The 12,727-nt window shown below is 41.7% G+C and overlaps 1 protein-coding gene across 1 annotated transcript in view; it reads right to left on the bottom strand.

Annotated features, from left to right (window-relative positions):
- Positions 1-1,946, bottom strand: part of MTFR1 (mitochondrial fission regulator 1) — a 63,969-nt gene extending 62,023 nt beyond the window's left edge. Inside the window, exon 1 of the mRNA XM_007448468.1 lies at positions 1,816-1,946. The gene's annotated coding sequence lies outside the window, so the exon portion shown is untranslated. The remainder of the gene's footprint in view (positions 1-1,815) is intronic.
- Positions 1,947-12,727: the final 10,781 nt, after the last annotated feature.

The raw sequence follows: 12,727 nt of genomic DNA, 5'->3' as shown, positions 1-12,727 counted from the left end.
GCAGGAATCCTAAATTCCAGTTTAACAGGTCTTCTCTGCTGTCCTCCAAACAAGCCCAGCTGTCTCTTTCTAGACCTTACTCTTCTAAAACTACTTGGATGAAGATGAAGATGCTCTCTAAGAAGTAATATAAGATAGAAAAGATGAGGAATACAGATTAAAGTATCCAGTATACATTGCCAATATATGCTAAGTGCCAAAAGAGGGAGCGATTATTCATTGATACATATTTTTTTTCCCCTTTTCCCTTCCTCTTTAACTGGACATATTCTATAAAATAAATGTTTTAAATTATATTTACTGAACTACACTTATATACTTTGCTCCTAACTTTAAATTCAATTGTATTAACCTTTTATTATTTCAAAGAAACAAAAATACCTAGCTTACTACTGTACGCATAAATACCCAGGGTTTTTTTTTCTCCCCCCATTATGGATTTGTAGCTCAACAGAATTTCCCACAGCAGTTAATTTACTCCACAATTCTTAGGACATTCAATTATGGTTAAAAGAGCAAGAACTTTGCAGTGACCAGAGTCAGCATCCTAAATTTCAGCCCCCTGCCCCTTACATCAGTGTGATTGCAGGCAAATTGCTTAACCTCTCTAAGCCTCTTTTCCCCTCACCTGTAAAATGTGATAATACCTACTTCACACAGCTGTGGTAAAAGTTAAATGAATAGGGGGAAACAATTTCACAGCGCTTCATACATATCAAAAACTCGGTAAATATAAATTACCAAAACAAAAAAGATTTTAATAATCAATACATAATGCTACTCAAAAGCAGTAAAGCTACAGACAAAACTAGATTATTTGAAAACCTTTGTTTTCAGTGATTTTGAAAGCTGAGCACCAGGTAATGAAACTGCACCGTCAAAGAACTGCCCACATTCTTGCAGCGCAAACTAAATTAACGCTGTCTACGCCTTCAAGTGTGCCTCTCTTTATTCAACCTCTCTAGAAAGCAAATGACTGGAAAAGTATGATTACTGATCATGAGAAATATGTAAAAGAGATGAAAAGATATGTCTGGGACACACTTCAAAATAACCCGGGGAGAGGGAGCAAGCCTGGCCATTTAATGATACTTGTTGAATTGAGTGATGGGTACACCGAGTTCTTTACGCTATTCTCTCGACCTCTGTAGAGTTTGCAGATTTCCATAATAAAATGTGTTTTTAAATGTCCAAAGGTCGATTTTTGTTTTTTCCCCTTGGGGCTTAATGCAAATCCTGGTCCTGGTCAGGAAGACATTGGGAAAGTCCTGGGCGGCGGAAAGTCAACGGTAACGCCGGTCAGCGGAAGCTGGTTGAATCCCCCCCGCCGCCCGGCAGGCGTGCTCCTCCCTCCGAATCCCCGAGGCCTGGCCGGGAGGTGCGCCCGCCAAGTCCGGCCGCCGGTCCCGGGAAAGAGCAACACCCACAGGAACCACAGCCGAGGGCCTTCCAGACGGCCGGAGGGCCAACTGCGGGCTCCGGACGACCGACCGAAGCCCGGGGGTGGGGGGGCGCAGCTGCGGGGTGGGTGAATGCCAGCCTTCGGGGCAAGTCGGCCAAATTCCCTCTGCTCCGCCTAAGCTCCAGCCCCACCCGGGACCTCAGCCACCCTGGCTGCCCCAGATCCTCTCCGCCTCCCTCCAGCAGCGGCGCAGACACCCAACCGGTCCGCGGAGCCCGCCGGCCTCCCCGCAAGCCCGAGCCCGGCTCCTTCACCGCCTACCCTGTCACCAGGGTTTCCCACCGCCGTCTGGCCCGGGGGCGCCTCCTCGACCCCACGCCAACCGCTTTCTAGAGTCGCTAACCCCACTTTACCTCAGCCGCGCGGCAGCCACGAACCCCTTGCAGCAACTCCGGCTTCGAGCTTGGCTGACCCGGGGCGTTGCTGCCAATCACCCGATCTCCGCCCCGAGCCCGGGCCAGGCTGACCAATCAGCGGTTTCCTCCGGCCCTGAGGCGGGCACTGAGACGGGGAGCAGAAAGCTAGACGACCGCCGGAAGCGCATGGAGCGGCCTTTCGCAGTGTGCGCACGCGCGGGGCTCGGCTGGGGCGTGCACTTGCTCGTGGACCTTGCTTTTCCTTTTCACATCCCTGCCCTGGGAAGTGCCTTCTCAATCTGAAGCTCTAGGCGTGTAAGGAGAATCACATGATGAATGTAGCCGCAAGTGTGCATTACCTTGAAAGAAGCTGTGAATCTTAAGCCCTTGTTAAGCTAACCAGTGTGGAGCTCTTTCATCCCGTGCTGTAGGGACTTGTGCTCACCCGGCTTATCTTCTGATGCCTTTTACAGACTTTGTATCCCCGGTGTGTTAGTCTTTAGAGGGAATGAGGATGTGGGGTTGTACAAAGTGCCTGATGGGTGAGGATTTTACTTTTCTGAGTCTTCAGTTCCAGCATCTGTTTAATAGCTGGGACACATGGTTTTTAATAGCTGAGTATCCTAGGACACTCTGGATTGCAAATCATTGTCATGAAAATATGATTATTACATTTATAGCTAACAATATATTAAGCATGGTAACGTGTGTAGTACTGATAAAATATTCACAGGTAGAATGAGAAACCTATTTCTGTATGGCCTTTCAAGAGGCTGTTGCTGATTGGCTCGATTAGCTGCATCTCTTACCCTCCCATTGTAATTGATCCCAGAGGTCAGTCTGCAGACAGCGGAGCGCCGATGTTCTTATCCTGGGACCCCCAGCCTCTCCCTGGCGAGGGCTTCCCTCCTTCAGCAAGAGCATTAATTCATTTACTCAACAAGGGCTTGTTGGGGCCCACTATGACAGTACAAAGATTTTAAAAAGCTTTGAACCACGCCCTCAGTGAGCCTACAGGCTAACAACAAACTTAAGTTATATAACCAAATGTTATAATGGAGATATGGAGGGGCCTGGGAGACCTGCCTACGCCTGCCCCGGGTTCTCAGCACATCCGGAAGGAGTTAATGCTTGGGCTGGGACGAAAGAGCAGCATCTCCTGAGCTAAAGGGGCGGGGCAAAGCATGGCGGCGTTTCTGACAAAGTTCACCTGTTGCTCCCTAGATCTTTCCAGGGTGGAGCTCTGCTAAGCTAATGAAGCTTCTTCCCAGGCCCCAGGACTTGCAACAGGTCTTTCCAAGACCCAAGGTGGGCCCCTAGCACCGAGTTCACCTTATCACATGTGGCTTTCGACTCTTTTTAAAAGGAAGATGTCTTAAAGCTCTCCTCAACAGGGATTGGTTAAGGCCTTTTTCCGTTCCAATTTCCTTTCCTTCACATTTCCCTTCATCCTAGGTACCCTGGAGTGGCCGTGGGCATTTGGGGAATCTGGGTGAGGGAAAAAGAGTTGAGATGAATTTGAGCCACTTCCCTAAGTTATTGCTGACTCTCCCGGTGTTGGAATGGCTTCCAGGAATACTCCTAGCCGTGCTTTATTCCGTCTCACAAATGGATGTGTCCCGTGGCACCTAGCACTAGAAGTATTTAGCTGGTGGAAGAGAAAGAGAGTTTGAAATGTGCTCAGCCAGAAGCTAACCTAGCGGGAAATCTTCCAGTCATCACACTTTAAAAATGATAAGTAGGGGGCTTCCCTGGTGGCGCAGTGGTTGAGAGTCTGCCTGCTCGATGCAGGGGCACGCGTTCGTGCCCCGGTCCGGGAAGATCCCACATGCCGCGGAGTGGCTGGGCCCGTGAGCCATGGCCGCTGAGCCTGCACGTCCAGAGCCTGTGCTCTGCAACGGGAGAGGCCACAACAGTGAGAGGCCCGCAGACAGCAAAAAAAAAAAAAAAATTATAAGTAGGATGCTTTACTTTTTGTTTTTAATAAACTTTATTTTGGAATAACTTTAGATTTACAGAAAAGTTTGCAAAGATAATACAAACAAAAAGTTCCTGTGTACTCCTCACCCAGTTTCCCCTAATGCTAACATCTTACATTATCATAATACATTTATAAAACTAAGGAGCCAACACTGGTACAAATTCCAGACTTAACTCAGTTTTTACTAATCCTTTTTCTGTTCCAGAATTCAATCCAAGGTGCCACACTGCATTTAGTCATCATGTCTTTTTAGACTGCTCTGGTCTGTCAGAGTTTCTCAGTCTTTCCTTGTTTTTCATAACCTTGATGTGACCATGACAGTCTTGAGGAGTCTGGTCAGGTATTTTGTATAGTGTTCCTCAATTTGAATTTGTCAGCTGTTTTTTCTCATGATTAGACTGGGATTATAAATTTTGGGAAAAATACCATATGGGTGGAATGCCCTTCTCAGCACATCATATCAGGGGTACATGATGACTTAATTACTGCTGATGTTAACCCTGATCACCTGGACCATGGTAGTGTTGGCTGGCTTCTCCACTGTAAAGTGGCATTTTTTCCCTCTTGCCCTATTCTCTGGAAGCAAGTCACTAAATCCAGCCCACAGCTTCACCCCCATGGAGTAGAATATCTATACAAATTATTTGGAATTCTTCTGTAAAGAAGATTCATGTCTCTCCCCACCCCCCATTTATTTATTTGTATTCAATAATTTATTTATAAATATGCATATATATTTATTTTATACTTCATTTTATATTCTATATATGATTTTTATTTTGTTGCTCAAATTGTTCTAGCTTGACCATTGGAAGCTCTCTTAGGTTGGCTCATGTGCCGTTTTTGCTTTGTTTAATTTAATTTAATTTATTTATTTATTGCTGTGCTGTGCGTCATGTGTGATCTTAGTTCCCCAACCAGGAATCAAACTGCTCCTGCATTGGGAGCACGGAGTCTTAACCACTGGACCGCCAGGGAAGTCCCCCTGTCTTTGCTTTTTTTTTTTTTTTTTTTTCAGTAGTACGCGGGCCTCCCACTGCCGTGGCCTCCCCCGTCGCGGAGCACAGGCTCCGGACGCACAGGCCCAGCGGCCACACAGGCCCAGCGGCCACGGCTCACGGGCCCAGCCGCTCCGCGGCATGTGGGATCCTCCCAGACCGGGGCATGAACCCGGGTCCCCCTGCCTCGGCAGGCAGACTCCCAACCACACCACCAGGGAAGACCCTTTTTTGCTTTTTGATCATCTTTTTTCTTGAACTACAAGAGGCTCCAGGCTGATCTTGTACTTTTCTTGCCCCAGCATTAGAGTCAGCCATTTCTCCATTTCTTCAAGGAGTCCTAGAATGGTATTTAGAAATCAAAATCTAGATATTGGGTGTACTTGTTGCTCCTGGGATATCATTGAATCTAACATCTCCTGATGCACATATATTGCTGCCTTGTTTTTAAATTCTTTGTTTATATCCCTGTGATAGGCAGCCTCTAATATGGCCCCCAAAGATCTCTGCCTGGTATTCATGCTCTTGGGTAATTTCCTCTCCTCTAGGGTGGAATGGACCTAGTGACTCCCTTCTAATGAATAAACTACAGCAAGAAAGATGGGACGTCATTTCCAAGATTAGGTTACAAAACGACTGTAGCTTCCATCTTGCTTGCTCTCTCCTGGTCTCTCCTTCACTCACTCTGAGAAGCCATCCACCATGATGTGAACTGTCCTATGGAGAGGTCCACATGGCAAAAAACTGAGGGAGGCCTCTGACCATCTGTACATCAGCCTATAAGAAACTGAATCCTGCTAACAGCCATATGAGTGAACTTGGAAAAAGATTCTCTCCCACTTGAACCTGGAAATGATTGCAGCCCCACTGACACCTTGATTGCAGCTTTGAGAGAGACCCTGAGCCAGAAACATCCAGCTAAGCCACACATGGATTCTTCATGCACAGAAACTATGAGATAATAAATGATTATTGTGTTAAGTTGCTATGTTTTGGAGTAATTTGTTAGGAAGCAATAGATAACTAATACAATTTCTGACTCCTTCATAAGATCAGTGGTTCTTAAATTTCACTTTGGAATTTGTTTAAAAATACATATACCCATAGAGCCATGATTAATTAAAATATATAAAATATGATTCCATATTGATTTAAAAAGCAAATATGAATATATTGTAATATGCGTAGAAAACTCTTTGGAAGGATATGTATATAACAAAATGTCAATAGTGTTCCTCTCTGGGTGGTAGAATTATGGTTTTACTTTTCTGTATTCTTTTCTGTATTTCAATAACTTTTGCATATTTAATATGTGTTAACTTGTATAATAAAATTAAATAAATTACAAAATAAAAAATAAATACAAAAAAAAAATACATATACCCAGGCTCCTTCCCAGAATCTTAGGTGGTTGTTCTGTATAGCTAATTCTTAAAATGTAGAAGGTTACAGGGCAATCCATTTGGGGATTTTAGAAGACAATAGACTTTTCTTTTTAGTGTATCTGATCCTGGAATTCTTTACCCAAATTAATGGCTCAGCTTTCTTGGCAGAATCCAGAATAACTGAAATTTCATCTGCTAGTTGAAGTATTTATTATATAGGGGAGAAAAAAACAGCAGAGTTCTCTCTTACTCAACATACAGGCTTGAAAAAGTCCCTTGACCTTTATATGCCTCCAGATTCCTAACAGGAAATTAAACGATTATAATGCTGTTATTTAGGCAAAGAGATTTATCATTATTAAGTGTATATTAGGCAATAGAAAGGTGACCAAGGCCAGTTGTGGGCCAGTTTCCTCGCAGAGCTTTAACAAGAGGTTAGATTCCCACTTGTTCATTTTGGTTGATGGTGAGGCAGAATTCTATTGTAGAAAGACTGTGGGCTTCTAAGTCTGACAGACCTATATTCAAATATGCCTCTGCACTTACCAACTGTAAGTCTCTGCAGGTCTCAATTTCCTGACCTCAATCTCTGACAGTGGGGAAAATAGTCACCCTCAAAGGGTAGCCCTGAAGACTGATTGTGTAACATTTATAAAATACGAAGGGCAACGCATGCCTTATCACAAGGGCCCAATTAATAATAACCATGAAGGACAAACAGTTCATATGATTATGACCCTGATATTAGTAAAGTAAGGGACAGACAAATGTCCAAATATGTCCATCAGTCTGTTTCTCATATTAGGTTTAAGGACAGCCCTATTTGGTGAGACAGGTTGAATAAGTTGCAAGCCTTACACAATACTTTCCTTGGAAATCAAGACCCTTTCTCTAGTTCTGATTTTTGACAGCTCTGATTGCCTGTCTATAAAAAATATATCACACTGAAATGGGCCTCGAGAGGTCCTGAGTTAGAATCTAGGAAAACCTAGCTGGTAAAAGACCACTGGGTAGGACAGTGAAGTACCCATGTGAGGGACACTTTAAGACAAAGGGAGGCTGGATGTGTCTAGGAGAGATGAAGCTGCAGGACTACTGGTCAGAGCTAACTGGTGGGCCAACATGATCTCACATTAGGGTACAGTCAGAAGATGCCGGTTAATGCCTAATAGTGCAGGGTTATTGGCTTCAAGGCAGGTATTGTTAAGAGAGAATAATATTTAAATCTGCTTCAGTCATATAAATCTCAGTACAAACGAATGTGTTTTACCACGGTGTCCAATGAAGAATTGTTAAGCTATTGTGATTTAATCATGTACTATTGGATATATTTGGTAGTTCTAAGCCTTGAAACTATTTTTCTCAGATCAGTGTACAAAGCGATCTGATGTACAGTAAATCCTTAAAGATGTATATCCAAATAGGTCAAAAGGTCACTGTGTTCCAGAGATTGTGATATTTCCTTCTCTAAACCAGATTTTGGGATAGACACTGACCCACAGAGCTCTTATTTATGTTTTTAAATGGTTTTGTTTTTAAAACTGTAATTCTGGGGACTTCCCTGGTGTTACAGTGGTTAAGAATCTGCCTGCCAATGCAGGGGACACAGGTTCGAGCCCTGGTCCGGGAAGATCCCACATGCCGCAGAGCAACTAAGCCCGTGCGCCACAACTACAGAGCCTGCGCTCTAGAGCCCAAAAGCCACAACTACTGAAGCCCGTGTGCCACAACTACTGAAGCCCATGCACCTAGAGCCTGTGCTCCACAGCAAGAGAAGCCACTGAAATGAGAAGCCCGTGCACCGCAACACACAGTAGCCCCTGCCCACTGCAACTAGAGAAAGCCCACGCGCAGAAACGAAGACCCAACACAGCCAAAAATAAATAAATAAATATATTTTTAAAAAATTGTAATTCTGGAAAATGTTAAACGTACACAAAAGTAAAAAGCACAGTACAATGAATCCTCATATATCCATCACACAGCTTCAACAACCAGCCACCTATTCCTACTGGTTTCACCTATGCTCTTTCTTGGCCTCTTTGACTCTTTTTGTTGTTTCTTGTTTAGAGGTGATGCCAGGGAATAAACCACAAGGCCTCATACAAGCAAACTCTTTGATTCTCTTGAAGCTAATCTCAGGCATGTCATTTCAAACATAAATATTTCTGTGTGTATCCCTAAAAGATAAGGAGTCTTTTTATTTTATTTTTGTTTGTTTGTTTGTTTGTTTTTTGGCCACGCCATGCGGCTTGCGGAATCTTAGTTCCCTGACCAGGGGTTGAACCTGGGCCCCTGGCAGCGAAAGAGCCAGGAAGGAGTCTTTTGAAAAACATATCTATACTATTATCAGGCTTGAAACATTAATAATTATTTCTTAATGTCATCAATTCAGCGTGTACATTTACCTGGTTGTCTCATTTATTTTTTATTTTTTTTATTGTTGGTTTCTTTGAATTGGAATGTTGAACAAAGCCACGCATTACATTTTGTGGATAGTCTCTGAAATCTGTTTTAATCTACATAGCACGCCCCCCCCCGCCCCCCCCACTATTTCTTGTTTTGTTTTAGTGAAGAAGCTGAGAATTTTGTCCCATAGAAATTTCCCACATTCAGGACTCTGCTGATTGCATTCCTATGGTGACGTTTAACAGTTCCTTTGTCTCCTTTTATTTTCTGTAAACTGCTGATTAGATATAAAGGCTTGATCTGATTCAGGCTCAATTTTTTGGCAAGCATACTTCATATGTGGTGGTGTATTCTTACATCAGAAGCTACATAATGTTCATGTGCTTCTTTTTGTAACATTAACAGCTATTGATGACCACTGCCTAGATCCGTGATCTGATTATGGTTTGCAAAACAGTAACACAAAGGGATGTGTTATCTTCCTTTTCATTTGTTAGCTAATTGGTTACCTTGAGGCATGTTTGTAAAGGAAAGCAGGTTGATGCTTGTTTCTTAATAGCTACTAGTTTTCAGAATAATTATCTCATGTCAACAATTTTGTTACACTGAAGTGTAGTACATTTAAGAAAGGCAAATTTAATGCTTGGTTTGATTCTCTCTTTATTTAGCAGTTTTCAGAAAAATGAGTTGGTTCCTTCAAATTCTCTAAAGGTAACCAGTGACATTCCTTTTTTTTCCCCCAGTATTCAAGCACTCTTGAATTTTATCATTATAAATTAGCTTTTATCAGATCTTTTCTAGGTAGCAGATTTTTTACAGAGAGACATGGGACTAAATGTACATTTATGGAACATCTTCTAGATACTGGTCTGGGTGCTCTCACATTATTTTAACTAATTTCCACAGCAATCTTGGAAGACAGGTGCCATGATCTCTTTTTTAGAAGAGACTGAGGTCCTCAGCAGCAAAGTGACTACTAGTACAAAGTCATACAGCCAGCAAGTAGTCAAACTTAGATTTGTCTGAACCATACGGCACCATGTAGCTTTTTTGAACTAGGTCCTACAGACACTGAGGCACTAAGTAGGGTTCACTGGTTGCCCCACCAGCCTCCCGCCTCCTATGTATCTTCCTCAGACTGTTTGGTGACCCCCAGTTTGTCACTCTCATACTTACAAAAGTACAATAGCTCCTTGGAACTGCTAAATACCCTTTTGCCTTTTAACCTAACACATAGATACACTTATATATGATTTTACTTAATGCAAATTTATACATTATATATAAAACTACATTTACAACCCCCTAGTAAAGTTACCTTATTATTTTTTAATTTTTTGGCCATGCCGCATGGCTTGTGGGATCCTATTTTCCTAGGACCAGGGATCTAACTCGGGCCCCCTGCAGTGAAAGCGCACAGTCCTAACCACTGGACCTCCAGGGAATTCCCAAAGTTACTTTATTTATTTTTAGCTTTTCTTGGTGTGGTGGGCTCCTAGTCCCCCAGATCCTATGCTATTTATTCATGTAATATATGCTGAAAACCTAGATTATATCTCTCTCTATATTTTCCATGTTCACACAATAACATATAAAGATATATAAACATGTGTAGGATATTTGTTATTGTTTTCAAAAATCAGATCATACTACATATAATTTTAAGCATCTTGCTTTTATCACTAAACATTGTGTCTCTTCCTAGAGCTCTAATTTCCTTTTCTTAGTGACTTCCTAATATAGTTTTCATAACGGTCCATGGTTTTTAGCTATACCATCATTTACTAAAACATTCCACTATTGATATGCATTCATTTGATGTTGGATGTTGTTGGCGTTGTTTCAGGGCTTTTTTGTTGTTGTTCCAACATGAACAATGCTGCAATAAACATCTTTGTTCTTACTGTCTTTATATACTGGTGCTTTTTGTTTCTGTGGTTTAGATTCTTGAGAAATGAATTGCTGTATCAAATATGAATTATTTTTAATAATAGATTTTTCTAGATTGCGTTCTAAAAGGCTGTAATAATTTACATTTTCACAGCATTACCTGAGAGTCCTCTTCCTACCCAGTATTCCCACCAGCAAATTTGTGTCATTTTGATTTTTGCTAGTCTGATCAGCGTCAAGTGATTATTCTCATTGTTATATTAATTTGCATTCCCTTATTACAAGTGAATTTAAATGTCTTTTCTTGTTTATTGGCCATATGGATTTTCTCTTGATTAAATACCAATTTATATTCTTAACCCAATTTCCATAGGGTTATTTATGCCCTTCTTGACAACTTGTAATCAATTTTTTTTTTTGGCCTAGTGGCTTGTGGGATCTTAGTTCCCCCACCAGGGATTGAACCTGGGCCATGGCAGTGAAAGCACCAAGTCCTAACCACTGGACCGCCAGGGAACTCCCAATTTGTAATCAATTTTTGAATGTTACTATCTGCCCACCGAGTTGCAAATTTACCCCCCAATCTATTATCATTGACATTGCTTATGTATTTTTTTTCCATACCAAAAAAAAAAAGTTTTTTTAAAACAAGTCAAATATGACCAATTCTTCTTTTATATAAAAATTTCTTGGTTCTCACTTTCGTTTAAGGTCTCCTCTACTTCTTTGCTGTAGTCTCCAAGATTTTCCTAAAATATTTTTTTCTTTTTGCAGTACGCGGGCCTCTCACTGTTGTGGCCTCTCCCGTTGCGGAGCACAGGCTCCGGACGCGCAGGCTCAGCGGCCATGGCTCACGGGCCCAGCCGCTCCGCGGCATGTGGGATCCTCCTGGACCGGGGCACGAACCCGCGTCCCCTGCATCGTTAGGCGGACTCTCAACCACTGCACCACCAGGGAAGCCCCCCTAAAGGATTTTTAATATTTTATTTTTTACTCTTGAGTGTTTAATCCATCTGGAATTTAATATTTTGGTAAATGAGGTAATAATGGATACAATTTTATATTCAGTGCTTCTATTTATTTCTCATCCTTTAAAATTTTCTATTTTGACATATTTTAAAGTCTACATCAGTATATGTATAGCATTTGTGAATAAATAAATATATATACATATGTCAGAGCTATGTGCTCAGAAAATAGTTTTAAGCTGAAAGGGATGCTTGATCAAAAAGTTTGGAAACCACTGCACTAGACCATGAGCTCTTTGAGGGCAGTGATTATGCTCTTCCTCATCTTTGAACCCATTGCTAAGACTGTCTCTGGCACATTGTACGTGTTCCAAAAATGTTTGTTATATAATTGAATTAATAAAACTGCCATTAGGTGATTCATGTGTCTTAAGCAACACAGCCATTAAGAAACTTGACATTCCAGCTGTGTCCTGCCTGAGGTTAAACACGAGCAATGACTCACAATGGCAGGTAGTATAACTTCACTGGTGTTGAGTTCATACATTTTTAATATGGGGATATAAATTCTTAAAACCTTAAAAGACTTTCCTGTGCCTTACAATCCATAGTGCTTATGAAACTGGTAATTATTTTTTGTGAATACATTCCCTGCTTTTTTTTTTTAACATCTTTATTGGAGTATAATTGCTTTACAACGGTGTGTTAGTTTCTGCTTTATAACAAAGTGAATCAGTTATACATATACATATGTTCCCATATCTCTTCCCTCTTGCGTCGCCCTCCCTCCCACCCTCCCTAACATTCCCTGCTTTTTAACGTCAGTCACCTACTCTCTGTAATGGCAGTTTGGTGGAAGAATTGGTCTTTTCGATACTGTAAAGTCAGAAGTATGACTATATTTATTTATTTATTTCCAGCTACAAATGTTTTTTACTTTTTTATTATTTTATATTTTTATTATTTTTTATAGTAGGTCCTTGTTGGTTATCTATCTTTTAAAAATTTTTTTAAATAAATTTATTTATTTTATTTTGGCTGTGTTGGGTCTTCGTTGTGGTGCACGGGCTTCTCATTGCAGTGGCTTCTCTTGCTGTGGAGCATGGGCTCTAAGTGTGTGGGCTTCAGTAGTTGTGGCATGTATGCTCAATAGTTGTGGCTCACGGGCTCTAGAGTGCTGGCTCTGTAGTTGTGGTGCATGGGCTTAGTTGCTCCGCGGCATGTGGGATCTCCTGGTTATCTATTTGAAGTATAGCAATGTGACATGTCAATCCCAAA

Source organism: Lipotes vexillifer, unplaced genomic scaffold (genome assembly GCF_000442215.2).
Source record: "Lipotes vexillifer unplaced genomic scaffold, Lipotes_vexillifer_v1.1 scaffold815, whole genome shotgun sequence".
Classification (NCBI taxonomy): Eukaryota; Metazoa; Chordata; class Mammalia; order Artiodactyla; family Lipotidae; genus Lipotes; species Lipotes vexillifer.
The sequence above is the reverse complement of the archived record's forward strand: the minus strand, read 5'-3'. Positions and strand labels throughout refer to the sequence as shown.